Source organism: Diplotaxodon limnothrissa, linkage group LG16 (genome assembly GCF_057381915.1).
Source record: "Diplotaxodon limnothrissa isolate DT_005_m linkage group LG16, D_limnothrissa_male_GT1.1, whole genome shotgun sequence".
Classification (NCBI taxonomy): domain Eukaryota; kingdom Metazoa; phylum Chordata; class Actinopteri; order Cichliformes; family Cichlidae; genus Diplotaxodon; species Diplotaxodon limnothrissa.
In genome coordinates this window covers 11,067,071-11,090,255 of record NC_140611.1, presented here as the reverse complement: position 1 = coordinate 11,090,255, position 23,185 = coordinate 11,067,071, and the positions used below count along the sequence as shown (strand labels likewise).

General features: G+C 45.6%; 1 pseudogene; it reads right to left on the bottom strand.

Moving 5' to 3' along the window:
• Positions 1-2,793: 2,793 nt before the first annotated feature.
• LOC146615785 (trace amine-associated receptor 3-like) lies at positions 2,794-4,005 on the bottom strand (annotated as a pseudogene).
• Positions 4,006-23,185: the final 19,180 nt, after the last annotated feature.

The following is a 23,185-nucleotide window of genomic DNA, read 5'->3' as shown; positions in this document are numbered from 1 at the left end:
TTGTTGTATTTATCCGTGACACCTTAAAGGCCGGTCTGTGAAAATATTGTCGGGCATAAACCGGTCCATGGCGCAAAAAAGTTTGGGGACCGCTGGTTTAGAGGGTCTACATTGTCTGCACTGTATATAGTGAAGTTTTTGAACAGTGAAATTTGTGCCCAAATAAATTTGCACATCATTAGAATGAAAGTTATTGGCCATGTTTGCATAGCCCTTTTTTAAAAAAAAAAAAATATACATGACATATTGTGTGTCGGGTGGTGGACAGGGCTATCCAGATTGACATCCTCCCCTCTCCGGTGGGGAGGGGGCCTGAGATTGTCTAAATTGGAGTCTGATCTATACGCAGTGCAGAAAAAATGTTTTAAGAAAGCAAATAAGTTGGTGTTCCAAAAAATATGATTGTTTGCTTGCAGGACACCAGGAGAGATGAGTCCTCCGTCACAGATGGTGTGGTCAGTGAAGATGGTCACCTGCAGGTTCAAGCTCATTGCATCTCCAATCCACATCCACTGCCACTGTACTTAAGGGAAGTTAAAGACTTTCTCCTGCACTTACATTTGGATCACCTCGATCCATGATAGTCACTCAGGCAATAATGCCTGGACTGGAAACAAGCCATCCTTAAAATATTATAACATTCCAGCTCATGTTTTTGAATGAAAAAAAAATGTGTTATGTAAAGTAGAGACTGCACTTGTGACTGAACAATAAATAAAAATTTTATTTTCATTATATAAGTAATGTAAGTACAAAAAAAAGCTGTGGAAAGCCTAAACTTAGTTTCATAATAATTAAATCTGAGACTTTGTTTCATTGTGAGATTATAACAATGATGGCAATATAATTGTTTGTTGTTCAGCAGAACAGTCTCCAGTACGTTGGCTATTATACTTTTTTGCATTTGAAAAAAAAAAAGTTTGGCCGATTTTAACATCATTACAAAAAGTGTTGTTAATTATTTTTTACTCATATTCAGGTTACCACAAATTGGTTTTTAATTTAGTTGAACTTGAAATGTTTGTCAGTAGGGTAAACAATTAGTATTGCACAGTCAGAAATATCAAGTTATTCTTAATACTGCAGACTTGCAATGAATAAGTTATCCTAACAGTCATCTTAAGTAAGCCTTACTTAGTTATGCATAGCTTTTTTGAGTTCTGGAAGCTAAATAGATTTTATACTCTGTACTCAAAGTGAATAAGTTGCAAAAACTTAGTCGTCTTAAATCAACTTTACTCAATTTTTTTTTGAGGCAACAAGTTTGCATAGTTTTTACAGTGCAGTCTTTCACATTGAAAGGAGCCAGTTTAGATTGCTTGGGCTTGACACACTTGGAGGAGACCCTGGAGCAGGCACTGGAAATGCTTGAGGTTACATCTCTCAGCTGGTTTAGGAATGCCTCTTAGAGCGTTTAAGTTGCTTAAAGCATTACAAAACTATATATTAACATAATCACAAGACAAATACTTTAGTTTTCTATTTGTAAAAAACAGACAACAATATTTTAGGTTTTCTGAGGAAGTACTGTACTGTACCTTTGGTCATATGGGTCCACATTTTTGTTGCTGTTCAGATAAACTTATTTATCTAGGTAGGCTGTCTTTTTTTTCTGTCTAATTGATTGTAAACGTTTCTCCTTCCTTAACAGGAAAATGAAAGTCTATAGACACAATTAATAATATTATCCTGTAAATTAACACCATCCACTATAAAGTCACAGGACTGAACGTCACAGGACGTTTGTTGCCCAGCTCCTTCATTACCATCTTTGGTTTACAATGAACCAAAGCCACTAACCACAAAGCTACAAATAACATAACAAAACCACAAATACTTTTATATAGGGAATAATAACAGTAGTAGAAAGGTTGAATTCAGTTGGGTAATTCAGCAAAGTGCAGTGGAGTATTAGTCTTCTGAGAGAAATTAGGTTTTGTATATAGTGTTGTAAATAGTCTGGTCCACTTGTAAATGAGCACGGAAGCAGAAGGGGGTGAACTACCCATTTGTTGTTTTCTTTTGCTTGTTAAATTAGGGCGCTAACATTAGTGCTTGTCTTTTGTTTAGTTTTGTGTCATGCAGGGTTTAGGTAGCACTTTTTGAAATAGCTTCTTTTGTTTATTATTTTGACCCTTGGTAACCCTGGAGTTAATGCTTTCAGTTTTGGTGTTATTGGTGGCAATAAACCTCACCTTTAATAGTATATTGGCTATTTGGGTCTGGTTTTGGGGACCCTCTTTAGCCTTTATGTTGCACTTGTGTACCCCTAGACCGGGATGTAACATGGACTCAGGAAAATATATTGTATAAAAGCAAGCAAAAAGTGCCAGCAGTGCAATGTAGGCTTTTGCCTGTAGCTTGAGAGGAGCTTCATTCGGAGCTATTCAAGGGGCCAAAAACACAGTGACTTATTTAGACAAAGATTTCCAATAACAAACCACATGGCCAAAGGTCACATACTTGATATTATTCTATATTTTACAGCTTAGAGTTCAAATTGAAAATGATATATATATATTTTTTTACATATTTATGTACATTCTGAGTGCCTTATTCAGGAAAATGTGTTCTTCTGTTTTTAATCGTTGATAACACACTGATAGTGTACAGTAATGCCAAACAACTACATACCAGATGTTGAAAAGGGACCAAAGAACATACCGCTGATTTTATGACAGTTTTGGAGCTAAAACAACAAAATGATTCCAGGCATCTTGCATAACATTATACGGTTTAAGGATAAAAATATATGTTCAGCAGATTTCACTTATTCACTCATTTAGGTCCTCTCTATAGTATGTTGGCCTCATGGGAGCCACTGTGAAATATCTGAAGCATGACAATGTGTTTAATAGCTTTTCTAAACCAGGGGTAAAATAGTGCATAGATCAGAGGGTTCAAACAGGAGTTAAAATAGAAGAGATAACGGACAATTGATGTGGATGACTCACTGAGTGAGTCTTCCCCTGCAAGAGAGACGCAATAGTATGGACAGAAACACATTAGAAACACAACTATTAGAACACCAAGAGTCCTTCCTGCTTTCAACTCAGATTTCTTTTTTGTCAGATTCACTGAAAGCTGCAGTGTGACAGCTGTAACATGAGAGCCCATGGCACGGGCCTGAGACACAGCCACTGCAAATACTCTCATATACAGAACTACGATAACAGAAATAGGAACAATAAAGGTTAACAAAAGATCAACAGTTCCTGTAAAGTTGATGACAAAAACACATTCTCCATAGCAGGAATTATGCCTTCCTGGTTGAATCAGCTCATCTTTTAAAAGGACTACTATACAAAACACAACAGAGCCAACACAAACAAACAGAACGTTTAACTCTTGTCACAGTAATTCTGGTAGAGTAATGCAGAGGATAACAGATCGCCACATAGCGGTCAACTGATATGAGAACCATGTTTCCCACTGAAGCCGAGGTAATGATGAAAGACACATAATTAAAGAGAGAACACAAAAGGTTACCGAAAGCCCAGCAGGCTATTCCTAGGACGATTTCTCCAGGCAGCAACAGGAGCCCCACAAGAAAGTCTGACACAGCCAAAGAGAGGAGGAGGATGTTAGTGGGTGTGTGGAGCTGCCTGGAATAAGTCAAAAAAGCACCATTACCAAAAAAATCTTCCCTTAAAAATAGAAACTTTATGTTAGTGCCACAGAACTTGCCATAACATTATGTTAAATTTAACTTTGTAAAACAATTAAAATAACCTGTTTTGGAGAAAGGTGTAGTGGTGGTTTTCTGTACATCAGGTTTTGCACGATCATATTTCGAAAACTTCCCAAATTAAATCTAATAGAAAATGGAATCTGCCTGAAGTAGGAGACTGAGATGATGACAAGGAGGTTCAGAGCTATGGTGATTACAGAGATGGAGCACAGCAGGGTATTCAGGGGCACAGCTTCAGACCAGTGAAATGCTGGTCTCCTGCAGGAAGAGTTGAAGACTTCTGGAAAGCATATACTGTCCTTGTTCTCCATCATCTAGATGAGGACAAGAGTATCAGCAGACACAGTCTGTTTAAGCTTTCAAATCTGATGAAATTAGCTGTTTCCGGACCTTCATTTGTTGTTGGGTGCCATCTCCAACAACGATGAGGCGGCCTACATGGATGAAGTGAAGAATCTGGCATCGTGGTGCCAGGACAACCACCTCCAGCTGAACGTCTGCAAGACCAAGGAGCTGGTGGTGGACTTCAGAAGGGGTCAGCACAGAGACTACAAGCCCATTATCATCAATGGAGCTCCAGTGGAGAGGGTGCAGTCCTTCAAGTATCTTGGTGTCCACATCTCCTCAGACCTGACATGGGCTGCCCACATTCAGGTCCAGACCAAAAAGGCTAGGCAGCGCCTGTATCACCTACGACAACTGAGGAAGTTCAGGGTCTCTCCAAAGATCCTCAGGATTTTCTATACAGGCGCTGTGGAGAGCATCCTCACACAGGACATGACATCGTGGTTCGGGAACAGCTGTGTGAAGGACCAAAAAGCTCTCCAGAGAGTGATCTGCAGGATTGCTCTCCCCCCGCTTCAGGACACCTACACCAGGAGATGCCGGACTAGAGCAGCGCAGATATTGAAGGACCCGTCCCATCCTGGCAACAAACTGTTCCAACTTCTGCAATCTGGTAGAAGGTTCTGCATCTTCCGGGCAAAGACAGAGAGACTCAAGAGGAGCTTCTATCCCCAAGCCATCCGTGCCCTAAACACACACACCCGCCCTCTCACATCATCTATAATTGACTGAGACAGGACTCTCTTCCAGACACTCTAAACCAAGGCACAATGTACATTTCAAATTCCTTTAATTTTAAATATGTTTATATTGTCTATTCATATTAATGTACAGAATTCACCTGCTTGCTGCTACTACTGCACATTCACCCAGTGTGTGTATATATATATATATATATATATATGTTCTTCCTCTACACCCCCCCCCCCCCCAAATTTTTTTGCACATGTCGAGGAGCGTGTCAGGCTACATTTCACTGTGTGTTATACTTGTATAACTATGCATGTGACAAATAAAGAACCTTGAACCTTGAACCTTGAATCAGTTCTCCCCTCCCCCTTTCTTATGTGTTCTCAATGGACACTGATGTAACACAGCAGTGTGACTTTAATTATTTTCTGTCCAGTGAACTCTCTTCTCCATCTTACACTGGTCCTTGTTCTCCAGCTTTAGTGTCCATGGAATTGGCAGCTTGCACATGTGGAAACACACCATTGGTGCTGACAGGTATGTAAAGGTTTTAGAGCAACATATGCTTTCTTCCAAATGGCATGTTTTTCAGGACAGGACTTGTATATTTCATTGAGACATTACTAAACCACATACTGCATCCATTACAGCAGCATAGCTTGGTAGTTGAACTGTCCAAGTGCTGAAGTGACTTGACTAAAGTACAGAGCGTTCACGAATTTAAATTATTTGGAGCATGATGAAAAATACAAGAGTCATGTTCTGGGACTTTGATGGACAGCTATCGGACAAGGATAGAATAGATCCTTCTCCCATGATCCAGCAACTGGTTCTCAGATGTTTTTAAGAAAAGGGGATGTAGCAGCCCTTGGCATCAAGAACGACAGAAGAGTCTCTAACGGGTGCAGCCATTTATTTCCTCACCACACACGGCTCATTCTCTGGACCTTGAGCACCGTGAAAACTATAAAATAAGAAAATATTGATACCCGTACAGTACCTTTTGAACTATAGATCTCTTTAGATCTCTTTGGCTCTCAGCGAAGGCGGTTGCACTTTTCTCCTCTCCTCCTCACCCTTATCTTCCCTGCTTAGCCTCTTATGTCCTTGCCTTGTCTCGTGTGCATTACTTTTCCCTAGAACAGTCTCTCACTGTCGTTCTCTAAAATCTAAAAGAGAATTATGGATTTGATCAACTGGTCTCTGAATGCTATTGACACCCTCTTCTCAACGAGAAGTCTGGGCTCGGGAGAACCCGAGTGCCCTGGAGGGACTTTCCCTGCCGGATACACGATGGATGGGTGGCAGAACTGGAGGATGTTGTGCCTGGCGGGACTGTCTATCGAGGACGCTGAAGATATCTACCTATTCGGAACCATGATAACAGGGTTCTTGCTGATCGGCGCTGGCTTGGCCCTGACTTATCGGAGAAATAAGAGAGCGGAACCGGCTGTTCAAACCCCCCCAAAGCTGACCGCTGGAATTGAAGCGATGGGACGAGGCGCGATCTCTCACACTGAACGCAGCATGGGCACCACCTTGGAGACGCTTACAGCTGCCGTGAAGACTCAAACCAACACCATTGAGCGTATGATGGGATACATCAGAGAGGGGCCTGCTCAAAATGACACCCTTGAGCGAAAGTTGGATCACATCGCGGAACGGCTCACTGCTACTGTGAGGTCTCAGAATCAAAAGAACGACAACACCACGGAACAGAAGCTTGATAACATCATGGGGAGGCTCGCGGCTCTCCAACGGGAGATCGAGAGACCAGTGTCAGAGTGCTAAATTCGCTGCTCGCATAAAGGAGAAATCAACAATATTCTACATTTGGACACCACGGCGCCAGCTGCTAAGGCCCAAGGCTGGAGCCCACCAAAACAACTCCCTGATAACGACTGTGTGATGACCAGTGTTGGGTAAGTTACTTTAAAATAGTAACTTAGTTACATTACTAGTTAGTTCTCTCAAAAGTAACTGAAAGTAACGAGTAACTTGAAGTAACTGAGTTACTTCAAGTTACTCGTTACTTTCAAAGTAACTAGTTACTAGGGAAAGTAACTTTGGTTTTACTCAGAATTCTCTTGTTAATGTGTTGCTTCCATAACTTTGCCAGTCTTCTAGCTTGTTTACTTGCCACAAGTGCACTGTGCCACCTACCAATAGAAAGGAAAAGATAATGTGCATATTTCCACGAGAGAAATCCCACGCCTGGACCGTCAATAAATGCTGCCATGATTCTAGCCTACGTCACAGTGTCATGTGCGCCTTTTACATCCAACACAAAAACTGCAGTCGTGGTGCTTTCGATTGTACTCAGAACTCGGAAATTCTGCCTTCTGAATAGGAAGATGTTGGTAACACCAGACTGCAGATGAGCTGCATACAGAGCTGGACTGGGACAGAAAATTGGCCCGGACATTTTGACTAGAAACTGGCCCACCATTATAGGAAAAATCATAAAGCCTTTGAATGAAAACAAACGCTGTTGTGACAGTGATGTACACTGTTTTGATGGTATATATGCATCAATCTATCAATCGTTTGTTGTAAGATTCAGATAATTATTTTTTAAAAGCTAGACATTTTAAATGAGAATAAGATAGAAAAGTATTTCTTTGTGCCCACCTCTCCCTGTTAATGCCCTACCTGGTCCCCTGGCAAAACTTTGCTAGATCCGCACCTGCACAGTTACCAGCTGTCAGCTACCTAAAAAAGGATCCTGGTGTTATTTGTCTCTCAGAAACAGTTCATAACTTCCCTTCAACTCATTCATGTCACTTAAAAGGTAAACCTGTTTCTCCATCACCTGTTCAGCTCTGATGATTCAGTAAGGACATCTCCTGGTTTCATCTTCATGTTTCCCTCTCACCAGATATCCAAACCGATATCATGACCAGCAGCTTTTTTGCAGCTGTGGCTCCAGCAAACATCAGCTGATACTAGAAATTAATATTAAATAAATTCTAACAACAGCTGATCAAGCTTAAACGTGCTGCTGTTGTTTAGCGCGACATCCGCTGGTTTCCTCTTTCGGCGCAAAGTGGGCGATAAACAAACAAGAGAGCCAATCAGCTGATCACTGATCAGTTTTCATGATTGAAGTAGAAACGGGAGAGGGAGGGGGGAGAATGAGAGGAGAAGAGGCAGCTGTGCAGCAAAGACACAGAATAACTCCAGCTTTGTGTCTTTTTCATTGTAGCTGAATTACGGGACAAACTGTTCCTTTTCACCTCAATAAGAAACGCGTAATATTTTCTCTGAATACCAGACGGGACGGTTGGCAACTCTAATAACTTATGAACAAAATAAAGTTCAACATCATTAACTTCATAGCACCCACCCAGCTGTATAGAAACTCTGTCATGCTAGCTAGCAGTACGGATAAAGTCAGAATAACGAAAATAAACTCCACCTAAACTTGGTTTATATCTGACCCAGATAGACTGCAGGTCATAACTTCTTACCTGAAGTTCAGTTCACACTTGGACCGGCGGCCGCCTCGGGTCTATTTTCCTTCTGCGTCCCCTTTCTCCAGCCCGAGAACGTGTTGCTTTCTCTCATTCACCTGCTGGCCTCCACCACTTGCTAATGTTACTGAATCTGTGGAAGCTCCGCGATAGCCACCACACGAAGTAACGAGTAACGACCCTATCTAAATCCCAGTAACGACTAACGCGTTCCTGATTTTGGCATAATAACTAGTTACCGTGCTCGTTACCACAATAATAACGTAGTAGCTTATAGGTAGCGCAGGATTCAGGAACAGTTCAGCAGTTCAGCCTATTAAGAAGAGGAGAGGTCTCTGGAGGTTGATCTGGGGGAAAAGCAGAGGGGGCAGGATACTATATAGTCTAGATTAGTGGTGCAAAAGTCTCACGGTTCGGATCGGATCACGTTTTTTTCGTTATGGATCAGATCAATTTTCGGATCAGCAGAAAAAAAAGACAAAATTTTAACTCGTCATTTACTTATTTAAGTATTTTTTGCCTATTAAAAACATTCAACTCAAGACTCCGTATGTTTCGTGCTATAAGCCGCTACTTTTTGCACAAGCTTTGAACCCTGCGGCTTTTAGTCAGGTGCGGCTTTTCTAAGGATCGTCTATGATTTTTGTGATATCGTAAGAGGATTTGTTTTGGTTGTTCCGCTTTTGTACGGCACTACGTTGCCTGACGGAAGGGCATGTGATCAGACACACAAGAGTACAATGCTGGTCACATGTCCGTCCGGAGCGCGAAAAACAAACTTGATTAGCAAGAGCAAGAGGAGTATTACAGGAGCAAAGGAAGCTTTCATTCACAAGGACTGTTAACAAGCAAGGTGAATCAACCATCACGGTGAGAACCACTGGCCATGAGAGAACGAATTTCACTTGTGTGCTGGGCTGCACAGCATCAGGGTTTAAACTTCCGCCAATGGTGATTTTTAAGCGGATTACTATGCCAAGTGAAGAGATCCCGAGTGACATCTCTGTTAAAGTCAACAAGAAAGGGTGGATGGTGGAAAGCGTAATGAAGGAATGGCTGCAAGAGTGCTATGGGAAGCAACCTGGAGGATTCTTTTGCCAAAAAAAAGCGTTGCTTGTTGTGGACAGCATAAGGGCCCATATCACAGATTCTGTGAAAGCAGCCATTAAGAGCACAAACTCGATTCCAGCTGTGATTCCTGTTGGCACAACGAAGCACCTGCAGCCACTCGACATCAGAGTGAATCGTGCATTCAAAGTAGCACTACGCGTTCAGTGGGAGGCGTGGATGACGAGCGGCAATAAATCACTCACCAAAACTGGTCGCATGCGAAGAGCAAGTTTTGCCCAAGTCTGCCAGTGTATTCTGACAGCGCGGATAAGTGTGAAAACATCCAAGATCATCAACGGATTTCGAAGGGCAGGACTGCTGCGTGATGGAGAGGAGGACACCGCCACGGCCCTTCAGAGGGTGTTCAACTCTGACACTGACAACGAGGATTTCTTTGGTTTTGAAAGCGACAACGAAGGAAAGAAGCGGAGAGTGGATGATGAAGCCATCCTGAGCCTGTTCGTTTCCGACACTGGAGAAGAGGACTTTGGTGGTTTTATTGCGCAGGAAGAAGAGAAAGTTGGTGGTGAGTGACTGACTTTTCTTCTTGTTAAAGCCGTGTCACTGCACCTGAGCCTAAAAGGTAGACCAAATCTATTTTTCTGGTGTGCTGTAGGTTATTGTTATACACTACATTGTTACTCGTTTATAAAGCATAGTACATGTTTCGTACTTGTAATTACCGGTACTTGTACATATACATAAAAAGTTATACGAATATGTACCTGTAACTTGTTTTTCAAAATATTAATAAAAGGGATGTGTTCCCAAACAGCCATCTCTTTCCTGACAATCCCCTTTGTGCATATTCTCTTACATGGTAAGCAAACATTAAAACACCTGCGGCTTTTAGTCAGGTGCGGCTAATGTAGGTACGAAACAGGATTTTCCCCTGATTTTAGCTTGTGCGGCTAATATTCAGGTGCGCTTTGTAGTCCGGAAAATACGGTATATAAAAACAAATTAAGGTGCAATATAGGGCAGTACAGGGCTTTCTATCTACCACTCCACTGCGACATAATGAGCGGTCACGGTCATGTAGCTTTCCGTTGCCCTGGAGGTCCACCCATTTGTAGTTAGGGTGTTCCAGATTAACTGGCGTCACAGATTAACTGGATTTGGTCGAACAGATGTGTGGCAAACTTGCGTTTCAGGAGCTGCTACTGACAAACCAGCAAAAAAACGCCAAATGTGTCATCTGTGACACTTGTGAGGTTTCTCAAACACACTCAGTCAGTCTTGATGCTGTTGAATAACAAAATGTTTAAAAATGTCGCAAGTTTACCTGGTGATATTCTCATGCAAGACGTGATCGCGAAAACAGCAAACAATAAACACCACGCCGATGTTGTTCACAGGACAGCAAGAGTAAACGATCGGGAGAATCTAGTTGTCGTTATTATGGAGTGGGATCGTTTCGGATTACGGATCAACCGTGATCCGTTGCACCACTAGTCTAGATACTTGGGATCAGCTGACTCAGGCACAGGACAAACACACTCAAGGTAGACTAGCTCAGCAAGAGGAAACACATTTTTAGTCTCTTGAGCAGCTTGCACAGGTTCAACAAACAAAACCACAAAGCTGACATCCAGAGTTGGCTTTGAGCCTCTAACTTATGGTTTATGACCTCAGACTCTAGGATAATAGACTCTGAGGTGTCTGGCAGAACCACAGTTACAGAGGAAGCAGATTATAGCATCACTATTATCCTGGGTGGCTCAGAGTCCGTAGGCACTAATAATACCAAGAGTATCAACATTAAACCAGTTCATCATATGTTACTACTGAGAGCCATGTTTCTTTTTTGTTGTTTGTGGCTGATGGAAAGAACATGAAGACAGCTGCAAATGGTTACAGCTATGGAGAGGAGCTGGATAGCCTCAGCAGCAGTAAGCAGATGGCAGATGAATCATAGAGGCAGGGAGTGTAATTCAGTAATCCAGGGCTGGTAAGAGAGCACAGAGGGTTAAACTAAGTACGTGTTTAGCTACTGACACACAAAGGATTTCTCTCAAGTTTTTAAATTTTATTTATTTATTTATTTTTGTCAAAACAGCTTCAGTAAGGATCTATGTCCTTGAACATTGGGCCATCATTGCATTTAAAGAAATTGTAGACTGCTGGGTTTATAGTTTTATTCATGTTCCATATCATTTCTTATAGGAAAACAAACAGACTTTATGGTGTAATTATTTTACATGCAGTTGTTTTTTTTTGTTTTTTTACTGTGTAAGAATATTCAAGAGAAACATTTTTCAAAAAATGCCTCTCTGTGCAAAATGGGTTTTAAAAACATAAAGAACTGTGGGATACTGTTTGTCAGTTATTTGGACAAGAGGACCAAACTTTGGCAGTTGTATCCCACTGTAACTTTGGTGTATAAAGAGCTAACTAGGCCTGGGTATCGTCACTGATTTCTACAATCAATTCGATTCCGATTCACAAGGTCCCGAATCGATTCGATCCACGATTCCATTCGATTCAATTGAAATTGAATCGGGAAATTGTGCCTCAGACAGGCAGAAATATTATAATTCAGATCAGTACATTTACATATTTTTGTATCTACAACAAGGAAGCTGACACTCGCAAGACTTTATCAAAGGAGTAAGCATCACAGCAGATGCCTTTGTGTCAAAGCAGCTGAGGATAAAATGCAGAAAAACATGAAGGTGATTTTCCTGGCCTAGGATTTTATAAAAATATTCTGCAGTACATCAAAAACGAAAGAAAACCATTAATCAACATGTGAACATTACGTCTGAAGTTACAGCGGTTTTATTAGAGACACGCCTAAGCGTTTTGCATTTTGCATAATTTTAAAAAGTTTAAATTTGTTCAGAAGCCGATTGAACAGCAGAAATTAGGTTTTCTTTTAGTAAGTAAAAGGAAGAAAAAAAAACAGCGGCCGACAGCGCTGTAAACAACGGTAGACTTGTGCGTAACAAGCAAGCGAATAATGCAGAAAACTGATTTTTAGACGGGAAACTGTTCTTGAAGAGAGAGAGAGAGAAAGAGAGAGAGAGCTGTGCATGAAGTGTGATTTTATTGTGGTGGAAGAAAAACAGTAAAAGTCAGAGGGAATTCATGACGATGTTTATGTCACGGTCGGGCGGATTACACACAGTAATTCGGCGTGCCCGTGTGGCGTGCTGGCTAGACCCAAACGCGGCAAAGGCTAGCGGTGGGTTGGAACAGACACGCAGTTATTCTAGAAACGATCAGTGCACGAAGCGGAGCTTCGGAACTGGCGTTACAGACGGAGAGCGAGCGGAGCCGGGATGAGAAAAAGAGTCGAGAGGAAAAACACTCACAGTTGGTGAATCAGGCGGCGACTGACGTCGGCAAGGTTTCGGAGCTCCTGACATGAAGAGAACAATGTCTGAGCGGCGAACAGGTGGGTGACGTCTCTCTTTTAAACCCGGCCCCGTCATCAGCTGATCACCGGCTGACAGGACCCCCCCCCCCCCAAAGACCGGCACCCGACGGTCCAGGACAGCGGCGACGAAAATCCGAGATGAGGGAGGGATCCAAGACGAAGCGGGACGGCACCCAGGAGCGCTCCTCCGGACCGTAGCCAGCCCAGTCCACCAAATACTGGACCCCGCGACCCCGGGGACGAGAGTCCAAGATCCGCCGGACAGTGTAGACAGAGCCCCCATCGACGAACCTGGGCGGGGGCGGGGCCGGGGGCGCCAGCGGAGAAGTAATGCGCCGTTTAAGCTGCGAGACGTGAAAAACCGGATGGACCTTCAAGGCGGGTGGAAGCCGGAGACGATAAGTCACGGGGTTGAGCCGGGCAGTGAGCTCGTACGGGCCAACGAACCGGGGAGCGAGCTTCTTGGACTCCGTGCGGAGCCGCAGGTGCCTCGTGGAGAGCCAGACGCGATCCCTCGGCTGAAAAGGATGACCCGGGCGGTGGCGGCGACGATGCTGCTTGGTGTACAGAGCGTTGGCTCGGGAAATGGCAGCCTGCGCCTTGATCCAGGCCTGACGACAGCGACGGACCATCCGTTCAGCAGCAGGCACGTCGACCTCCGCCTCCTGATGGCTGAAGATAGGAGGATGAAAACCATGGCAGACCTCAAAGGGCGAGAGACCGGTGGCAGAAGAGACGTGAAGGTTATGAGACAGCTCAGCCCACAACAGGTAACGAGGCCAAAGCGACGGTTGGGCAGAGACAAAGCACCTCAGGAAGCGCCCCAGCTGTTGATTGGTCCGTTCAACCTGCCCGTTAGTCTGAGGGTGATAGCCGGACGAGAGGCTGGGAGACTCACCGATCAGGTGGCAAAAGGCTTTCCAGAACCTGGCAGTGAACTGGGGCCCCCTGTCCAAGACTATGTCCTTGGGGAACCCGTGAAGCCGGAGGACGTGGTCCAAGAAGAGCTCGGCCGTCCGTTCAGCGGAAGGGAGGCCGGCCAGGGCGACCAGGTGCACCGCCTTTGAAAACCGGTCTACAAAGGTGAGGATGGTGTCAAGACCATCCACGGATGGGAGGCGGTAACGAAGTCGAGGCCGACATGGGACCAGGGACGTCCCGGCACAGGGAGAGGGTGAAGGTCGCCAGCGGGAGGCTGAGAGGTAGACTTGGCCCGAGCACAGGTGTCGCAGGCGGAAACGAACTCACGGACGTCTCGAGTCATGGAGGGCCACCAGAAGGCACGACGGAGGAGTTGGAGGGTCCTGTCCGGCCCCGGGTGACCAGAGAGCGGGGAGGAGTGAGCCCAGAGCAAGGCCTCCTGATGGCACCGGGATGGTACATAGAGCCTCCCAGCAGGGGTGTCAGGCGGAGGCGGTTCGGCGGTCAGGGCATCCCGGATGGAGTCCTCCAGGGGCCACTGAAGGGGGGCAGCGAAGCAATGAAAAGGTAGGATAGGACTCGGGTCTAACGTGAGGCCGTCCTGGGCGAACTGCCTGGAGAGAGCGTCTGCCTTAGCGTTCTTGGAACCAGGGCGGTAGGCGAGGTGGAAGTTGTAAGGCTCAAAGAACAAGGCCCAACGAGCCTGCCTTGGGTTGAGCTGCTTGGCAGAACGAATATGGATCAAGTTCTGATGGTCAGTCCAGATCAGAAAGGGGTTTTTCGCTCCCAGGAGCCAATGCCACCACTCTTCTAAGGCCCACTTAATGGCCAGGAGTTCTCGGTCGCCGACACCGTAGCGTTGCTGCGTGGGAGAGAACTTCCTTGAGAAATAGCAGCATGGGTGCAGTTTTCCATCCGGGCCGTGTTGAGAAAGGACGGCACCAGCGCCAACATCGGAGGCATCGACCTCCACCACGAAATCTCTGGCAGGATCAGGGTGGAGCAGGACGGGGGCCGTAGTGAACCGGTGGATGAGGTCTCGGAATGCCTGTTTTGCACCAGGGGAGAGGCAGAAGGGTTTAGGCAGGTTAGCTGGTTTGGTGAGGGATGTCAGTGGGGCGACAACGGCGCTGAAATTACGGATAAAGCGCCGATAGAAATTGGCAAAGCCCAGGAAGCTCTGTAGTTGCTTAAGGCTGGAGGGCTGAGGCCACTGGGTCACGGCTTGGACCTTTTGCGGCTCCGTGGTCAGGCCCTCGAAGGAGATGGTGAAGCCTAGGAAGGTGGTGGACCACTGATGGAAAGCACACTTCTCCAGTTTGCAGAACAGCTGGTACTCAAGCAGCCTGCTCAGCACGGCCCTCACGTGGCGAATATGGTCCACTTCGGTGCGGGAGTAGATCAAGATGTCGTCTAGATAAGCAAACACCCACCGGCCTAGCATATCCCGCAAGACATCGTTGATCAGATGTTGGAAGACAGCAGGGCTGTTGCAGAGGTCGAAGGGCATCACCAGGTACTCCCAGTGCCCGTTAGGGGTGATGAAGGCCGTCTTCCATTCGTCCCCTTCCCTGACGCGCACCAAATTGTAGGCGCTGCGCAGGTCCAGTTTGGTGAAGATGCAGGCCTGGGAGAGGGAATCGAGTGCGGTGGATAGCAGAGGAAGAGGATGGCGGTTCTTGATGGTGACTTTGTTCAAGCCCCGATAATCTATGCAAGGGCGGAGCCCGCCATCCTTCCTCGTGACAAAGAAGAACCCAGCAGCAGCAGGAGAGGTAGAAGGGTGGATAAAGCCCTGAAGACCAGGAGACGTAGGGGTCATGTTGACGGAACCAGGGGTATCCAAGGATGAGAGGAGAGGACGTGGCCGAGACTACTAGAAACCGGATCTCCTCCTGGTGATCCCCGATAGACATGCAAACCGGCTGGGTCTGGAACTGGATCAGCTAGGGTTGGAGGGGTCGCCCATCTACTGAGGTCACCGGGAGGAATCGATCAACAGGGGTTAACGGAATGCGAAGTCGGGATGCTAGTTCTTGGTCGATGAAGTTCTCAGCGGCTCCGGTGTCCAGGAGGGCTTCAGATGAGAACTGTCGGTGTTTCAGGTGAAATAGTACTGGTAACAGAAAACGCGAGGGTTCAGAGGAGTGTGAAGGGCCAGGTGAGACTCCCCTGCAGTCTACCTGGCATCGTCGTTTCCCGGACGTAGTGGGCACTGGGGACGACGGTGTTGGGCTGATCCACAGTAGGCGCAGAGGCCCTCACGCCAGCGTCTCGCTTTCACCTCTTTTGGGAGCCTACCCAGCTGCATGGGCTCCTCGGTGGATGTACTGCTTGGGCTAGCAGCAGCTCCTCCAGAGGGGGGAGGAGGCTGCGAAGACATGGCCCTCTGAGGCTGGAAGAGTTTGAAGGCCCAAGGGGTGTAGCGTGGCCGTGACATCACTCGTTGGTCGATCTTCAGGGCAAGGTCCACGGCCTCATCCAAAGACTTTGGGGCCTCACGGCCGGCCATCTCATCTCGGATGTAATCAGCCAGTCCCTCCAGAAAGATGGAGCGCAGAGAAGCATCTCCCCATTGTAGCTTAGCGGCCAGGGTACGGAATTGGGAGGCAAAGTGCCCTGGCGTAAATGCCCTGGCAAAGTGCCTTGGCGTAAATGAAGCAGCTGTGACTCCACTTCACTGCTCGGGGGAACAAAAGTCTTTTTTAACTCCTCCACAAACAGGGCATCCGGGGTTCAGCGCTCACCGGCGCTAGCTGACGTTGCAGCGAGGTGACGGAAGAGGAAAGCTGGAGGACAGTTTTGGTGAGAGACTCCATCTTTGTGCTCATCCGATCTACCACACCGCGAAGATATAATACTTCGGCTTTCAGCTGTTCGAATTCCGCTGGGTCTATATGCGGCTCAGACATCCTGTCACGGTTGGGCGGATTACACACAGTAATTCGGCGTGCCCGTGTGGCGTGCTGGCTAGACCCAAACGCGGCGAAGGCTAGCGGTGGGTTGGAACAGACACGCAGTTATTCTAGAAACGATCAGTGCACGAAGCGGAGCTTCGGAACTGGTGTTACAGACGGAGAGCGAGCGGAGCCGGGATGAGAAAAAGAGTCGAGAGGAAAAACACTCACAGTTGGTGAATCAGGCGGCGACTGACGTCGGCAAGGTTTCGGAGCTCCTGACATGAAGAGAACGATGTCTGAGCGGCGAACAGGTGGGTGACGTCTCTCTTTTAAACCCGGCCCCGTCATCAGCTGATCACCGGCTGACAGTTTATGTGAAGCTTAGTTTGGATCTTCTTTTGCTGCTGGTTCGGTCAATATTGTTTGGAGAGAGATCAAACTAACAGCTTTAGAATCAGCGCAAAAAAAAAAAGCGCGGACCCGCCGAAACATCAGAATCAGCGAACTGTCGGCTTTCAGCCCTGACCGTGTCCGTGCCGTCGGATGAGAAAGGCGACATCTCACTGATTCTGATCCATCGGCGGGTCTGTGCTTTGTGTTTACGTCTTTGTGCAGAATCCATGTACAGTACCTGCTCTCATTTACTGTTTTAGCTGTTTGGTGGTTGTTTAAATTTTGTGAGGTTTAACCTGAGATTCTGGCGTTCTGGGCAAAATAAATTTATATTAAAAAATCGATGCAGGATTTTAATGAATCGATATCACGTTATCCAAGTCTGAATCGATTTTAATCGATAAATCAATTATCAAAACCCACCCCTAGAGCTAACATGTCCAAAATTTCAGGAGTAGTTAGTTATTATAAGAAGCGTTTGTGAACTAAAAATCAAGACTGTTGGATACTGTTTGTCCGTGATTTGAACAGCCCAGCGTGTGCTCCCAACACAGGAGAAACAAATTCTACTGGGGAAACCTACCTTGGCACCACCGTTGTGCAGGTGAAGCCAAAGGCAAGATATGCTTCATTATACTTTCTATTCTTGTTATATCTTGTTGGAAACATATTTGGTGATGCTTCATCTTTTGTTTAGCATCCATTATGCTAGCAGTGTCCAAGTGTTCTTTTTTCTTTATTCATACCCCCCACCCCCCGCAATGGTTCCTCACCTCCCACATTAACATATTTTATTGTGTAAACTGTTGTCGGAACCATACTGAATTTAACCAGATACATATTTTATATAGTGAGAGAGAGAGATTATGGAAATGGCTAACAAAGAGCCATTATGATTCATCATACATTGAAATAGCAGACAAATCAACAATACAGTTCTTCCAATTAATGGCTAATTAATCTTGAGAAGATCTTGCTCTTGACGAAGGCGGTCGCACTTTTCTCCTCTCCTCCTCTCCCTTAGCTTCCCTGCTTAGCCTCTTGTGTCCTTGTGTAGTCTCGTGTTTTTTGTATTACTTTTCCCTGGAACACTCTCTCACAGTCTGTTCTCTAAAACCTAAAAGAGAATTATGGATTTGACAAACTGGTCTCTGAATGCAATTGACACCCTTTTCTCAACGAGAAGTCTGTTCTCGGGTGAGCACTGAAGATATCTACCTATTCGGAACCATGATAACAGGGTTCTTGCTGATCGGAGCTGGCCTGGCCCTGGCTTATCGAAGAATTAAGGAAGCCGAACCGGCTGTTCAAACCCCCACAAGGCTGCCCACTGGGATTGAAATGATGGGACGAGGTGTGAGTTCTCAAAATGGGCTCATTGAGTGCAGCACGGATAAGATCTTGGAGAAGCTTACGGCTGCCGTGAATACTCAGAATAAGACCTCTGAGCGCAAACTGGATCACATCTTGGAGAAGCTCACTGCGGTCTTGAGTTCTCAGAATCGGCTCTTTGAGCACAAGAATGACAACATCACGGAGCGTAATGTTGATAACAGTCTGGGGGGAGTTATTTTTTTCTCCTTATCTTTCCTCCTTATCTTTTCTCCTTATCTTTCCTCATGTTGTGCTTTTTCCATGTTATACCCCTCTGACTTGTCTTCCCCATGTGATGTTTGTGTAATGTACAGTGGGGCAAAAAAAGTATTTAGTCAGCCACCGATTGTGCAAGTTCCCCCACTTAAAATGATGACAGAGGTCAGTAATTTGCACCAGAGGTACACTTCAACTGTGAGAGACAGAATGTGAAAAAAAAATCCATGAATTCACATGGTAGGATTTGTAAAGAATTTATTCGTAAATCAGGGTGGAAAATAAGTATTTGGTCACCTCAAACATGGAAAATCTCTGGCTCTCACAGACCTGTAACGTCTTCTGTAAGACACTTTTCTGTCCCCCACTCGTTACCTGTATGAATGGCACCTGTTTGAACTCATCATCTGTATAAAAGACACCTGTCCACAGCCTCAAACAGTCAGACTCCAAACTCCGCCATGGCCAAGACCAAAGAGCTTTCGAAGGACACCAGGAAAAGTATTGTAGACCTGCACCAGACTGGGAAGAGTGAATCTACAATAGGCAAGCAGCTTGGTGTGAAAAAATCAACTGTGGGAGCATTCATCAGAAAATGGAAGACATACAAGACCACTGATAATCTCCCACGATCTGGGGCTCCACGCAAGATCTCATCCCGTGGGGTCAAAATGATCATGAGAACGGTGAGCAAAGATCCCAGAACCACACGGGGGGACCTGGTGAATGACCTGCAGAGAGCTGGGACCAAAGTAACAAAGGTCACCATCAGTAACACACTACAACGGCAGGGAATCAAATCCCGCAGTGCCAGACGTGTTCTGCTGCTGAAGCCAGTGCATGTCCAGGCCCGTCTGAAGTTTGCCAGAGAGCACATGGATGATACAGCAGAGGATTGGGAGAATGTCATGTGGTCAGATGAAGCCAAAGTAGAACTTTTTGGTATAAACTCAACTCGTCGTGTTTGGAGGACGAAGAATACTGAGTTGCATCCCAAGAACACCATACCTACTGTGAAGCATGGGGGTGGAAACATCATGCTATGGGGCTGTTTTTCTGCCAAGGGGACAGGACGACTGATCCGTGTTAAGGACAGAATGAATGGGGCCATGTATCGTGAGATTTTGAGCCAAAACCTCCTTCCATCAGTGAGAACTTTGAAGATGAAACGAGGCTGGGTCTTCCAACATGACAATGATCCAAAACACACTGCCCGGGCAACAAAGGAGTGGCTCCGTAAGAAGCATTTGAAAGTCCTGGAGTGGCCTAGCCAGTCTCCAGACCTCAACCCCATAGAAAATCTGTGGCGGGAGTTGAAAGTCCGTGTTGCTCGGCGACAGCCCCAAAACATCACTGCTCTCGAGAAGATCTGCATGGAGGAATGGGCCAAAGTACCAGCTACTGTGTGTGCAAACCTGGTAAAGACCTATAGTAAACGTTTGACCTCTATTATTGCCAACAAAGGTTATGTTACAAAGTATTGAGTTGTATTTTTGTTATTGACCAAATACTTATTTTCCACCCTGATTTACGAATAAATTCTTTACAAATCCTACCATGTGAATTCATGGATTTTTTTTTCACATTCTGTCTCTCACAGTTGAAGTGTACCTCTGGTGCAAATTACTGACCTCTGTCATCATTTTAGGTGGGGGAACTTGCACAATCGGTGGCTGACTAAATACTTTTTTGCCCCACTGTATGTATGGTCGGAAGGGTAAGAAGACGCTGGCACGACTGGCAGCCTTAACCCAATTTCCCTCGGGATGAATAAACTATGATCAATCAATCAATCAATTAATACTGTGCTGAACATGGTCCAAAAGATTCATAAGCCACATCAGTGTCTACTGTCTGTCTACTGTTTGCTATCATATCAAGTGGCTAACAAAGGTAAACAGACGTTTTCCCAGTCCCTATTAATGAATGCTATCTTGTTTCAGGATACATGTCATACATAATACCTGCCATTATCTAAAGACACATCTGCTTACCTGCATCTTTTGCTCGTTTCTCCTCTTCTTTTTTCTAAACTGAGGACCTGATGGCTGTGACCTTTCTTGTCTATCTTTCATCAGTATTTTTGCACTATAAAAAAAAACCAGTATCAACATCCTACATCATTATGAATGAAATGAACAACCATTATGAATGAAATGTGCACTATTTGGAAGCAGCGTGCCCCCCTCCCCTTTCGAACGGTTATGTGTGAGCAACAACAGCAAGCAGGCGCACCGAGGGCCCTCACGCTCACTTTTCACGTGTAAGTGTGTGATGGAATTTAGAAAACACATCTGTGCAAATTATAAATCTATACCATATTGTCTTCTGTTTTTGTGTTTGTTGTAGGGCTGTCAGTTTTACCATGTTAATGCCTTCATCACAATTTAAAAAAATTTTTTTTACGCAATAACCCATCTGGAGCCCAGAATGGACAAACTAAAAACGGGACAATTTGGTCGCTACCACTGTCGGGTGTGATGCTTTATAGTTTTCAGTAATGCAGTACCGTAACTTGTTAGTATACTATAGATAACCCCTCCCCCCTCCCAAAATGGTTTGTTCCAGCTCGCCTCTCCCCTACTCTGGCTCTGGCAGGACAATGCTCCATCACACGCGTCCAAGTACTCCACAGCGTGGCTGGCAAGAAAGGGTATAAAAGAAGAAAAACTAATGACATGGCCACCTTGTTCACCTGATCTGAACCCCATTGAGAACCTGTGGTCCATCATCAAATGTGAGATTTACAAGGAGGGAAAACAGTACACCTCTCTGAACAGTGTCTGGGAGGCTGTGGTTGCTGCTGCACGCAATGTTGATGGTGAACAGATCAAAACACTGACAGAATCCATGGATGGCAGGCTTTTGAGTGCACTGTAATCCCTAACAGTTGTTCTAGCTCATAACTAATAAGCTCATAACACTCAAATGTCGTTTTGTAGTTGAGCAAACTATAAAGTATTGAGCTCTGTTGGCTTTTATGCAGCTTTAATTCAACAGGGCTCAATATTTTTTAGCTAATTTTTTTGGAACGCTCAAAAAGTTTAAGAAGCATATATTAGTGACGTTCTGGTGGGTGGAGTCTTGTCGCTCCTTCAGGAAAGCTGAGTCAGCCATCTTGAATTTACCTTGATGCGGGGAAGATTTGGCCAGTGTCATTAATTAATTATTTTTTTAATTAAGTTGAAAAATATTGAACATTTTGAGTTTATTACTCCCTAATTATAAGTTGAGGAATATCAACATTTATGAGTTAACATTGAGGTAATTTAAGGCAACTGCAACTATAATTTTTAGTTAAACTTAAAACTTTTAAAAACATCACTAAAAAATTGTGTAATCTGTTACACAACAATTTTTTTTTTTTTTTTTTTTTTGGCCTGTCCCGTTTGGCTCTTTTGCCATCAGAATTGTTGTCTAAAGGCAAAGAAAGATGCCCAACGGATTTACTTTACCAAACTGACCATCCCAGCCTTGCCGTAATGGTCCATTTGATTCACCTTTTATTGTTTATTTTATTTTCACTTACTGAATACGGGACAGACTTGACTGGGGGAAAGAAGGGGAGAAAGAAAGAGGGAAAGAGAAACAGCTGAGAAGAGGGACGGGGGAGAAGGGCAAAAGACAAAAACCAACAGAACGGGCAGAGAAAAAAAAATGCATATATCAATCACCTGGATCACCTGCTGAGAAAGAAAAAAGAAAGCAAGCAGAAGAGAACAAGAGTAATAGAATAAACAACATCACAATGATATATGGGAATATGACAGTAAATACTAAACATTATTGTGCAGCACATAAGATCAACAGAACACAGTGTGCTTTGAGGTAGGAGCCAAAAAGGGTGTAGTTTGTGGGTGTGATCACCTGTGAGCATGGACGCGCTTGTTTTTTGTTTTTTTAAAAGGTTCCTTCATGTAATAATCTGCTAGAGGGTGTGGGGGGGCCACAGCCCCGTCCTCCAGGGCGTGAAGCAGGTGTGGAGGAGATCAAAACTCCAGACATCCAGAGGCCCCCAGAACACAAGAGACCAAGGAAGACCAACAGAGGGGCAGCTGCGCCACTGTCCCGGAAAGAGCTGAGGAGAGTCCCAGATGAGGGCTCACTCAGCAGCCGCGGAGCAGAAGCCAGGGGGAGTTGCAGTGACGCGCCCGTGAGCTCCGCCGGCAGCCAGCTGCGCCTGAGTGACCGAGCCCCAGGCCGAGAGGCCGGGGGCACCCCACCTCCGAAGTGGCCCGAGCGAGCCCCAGGCTCCAGGCCCCGATAAGCGGCCGCCAAGGAGTGAGCCGGTGTGTACCTGGACGCCCATCCCCGGACACAAAGAACCACCAACGCACCGATGTCTGAGGGGTCCGCCACTGGCAGGGGAAGTGGTGGTAGGGGGAGATAGGCCTCCAAACCTTGGAGGGCCTGAGATGTCCCCAGAGAGGTGGCGCCTGACACCCAACCTGACATATAGACACAGACATACAGGCACACACAGATACAAACATCCATTCCCACCCTCATGCTCTCATATGCACTTACTCCACACTCAACCAACGTGGAGACAGACATAAAGAGACGTTGTACACACGATCACACTCCCCAAGCGTACTCTACAAACCGGGTCTAGGTGCCCCCGCCCCTGGAGGGGGGAACTGCACCCAGACCCAGGTGGTGTTTCCCTTTTCCCTGCGGTGGGGGGAGG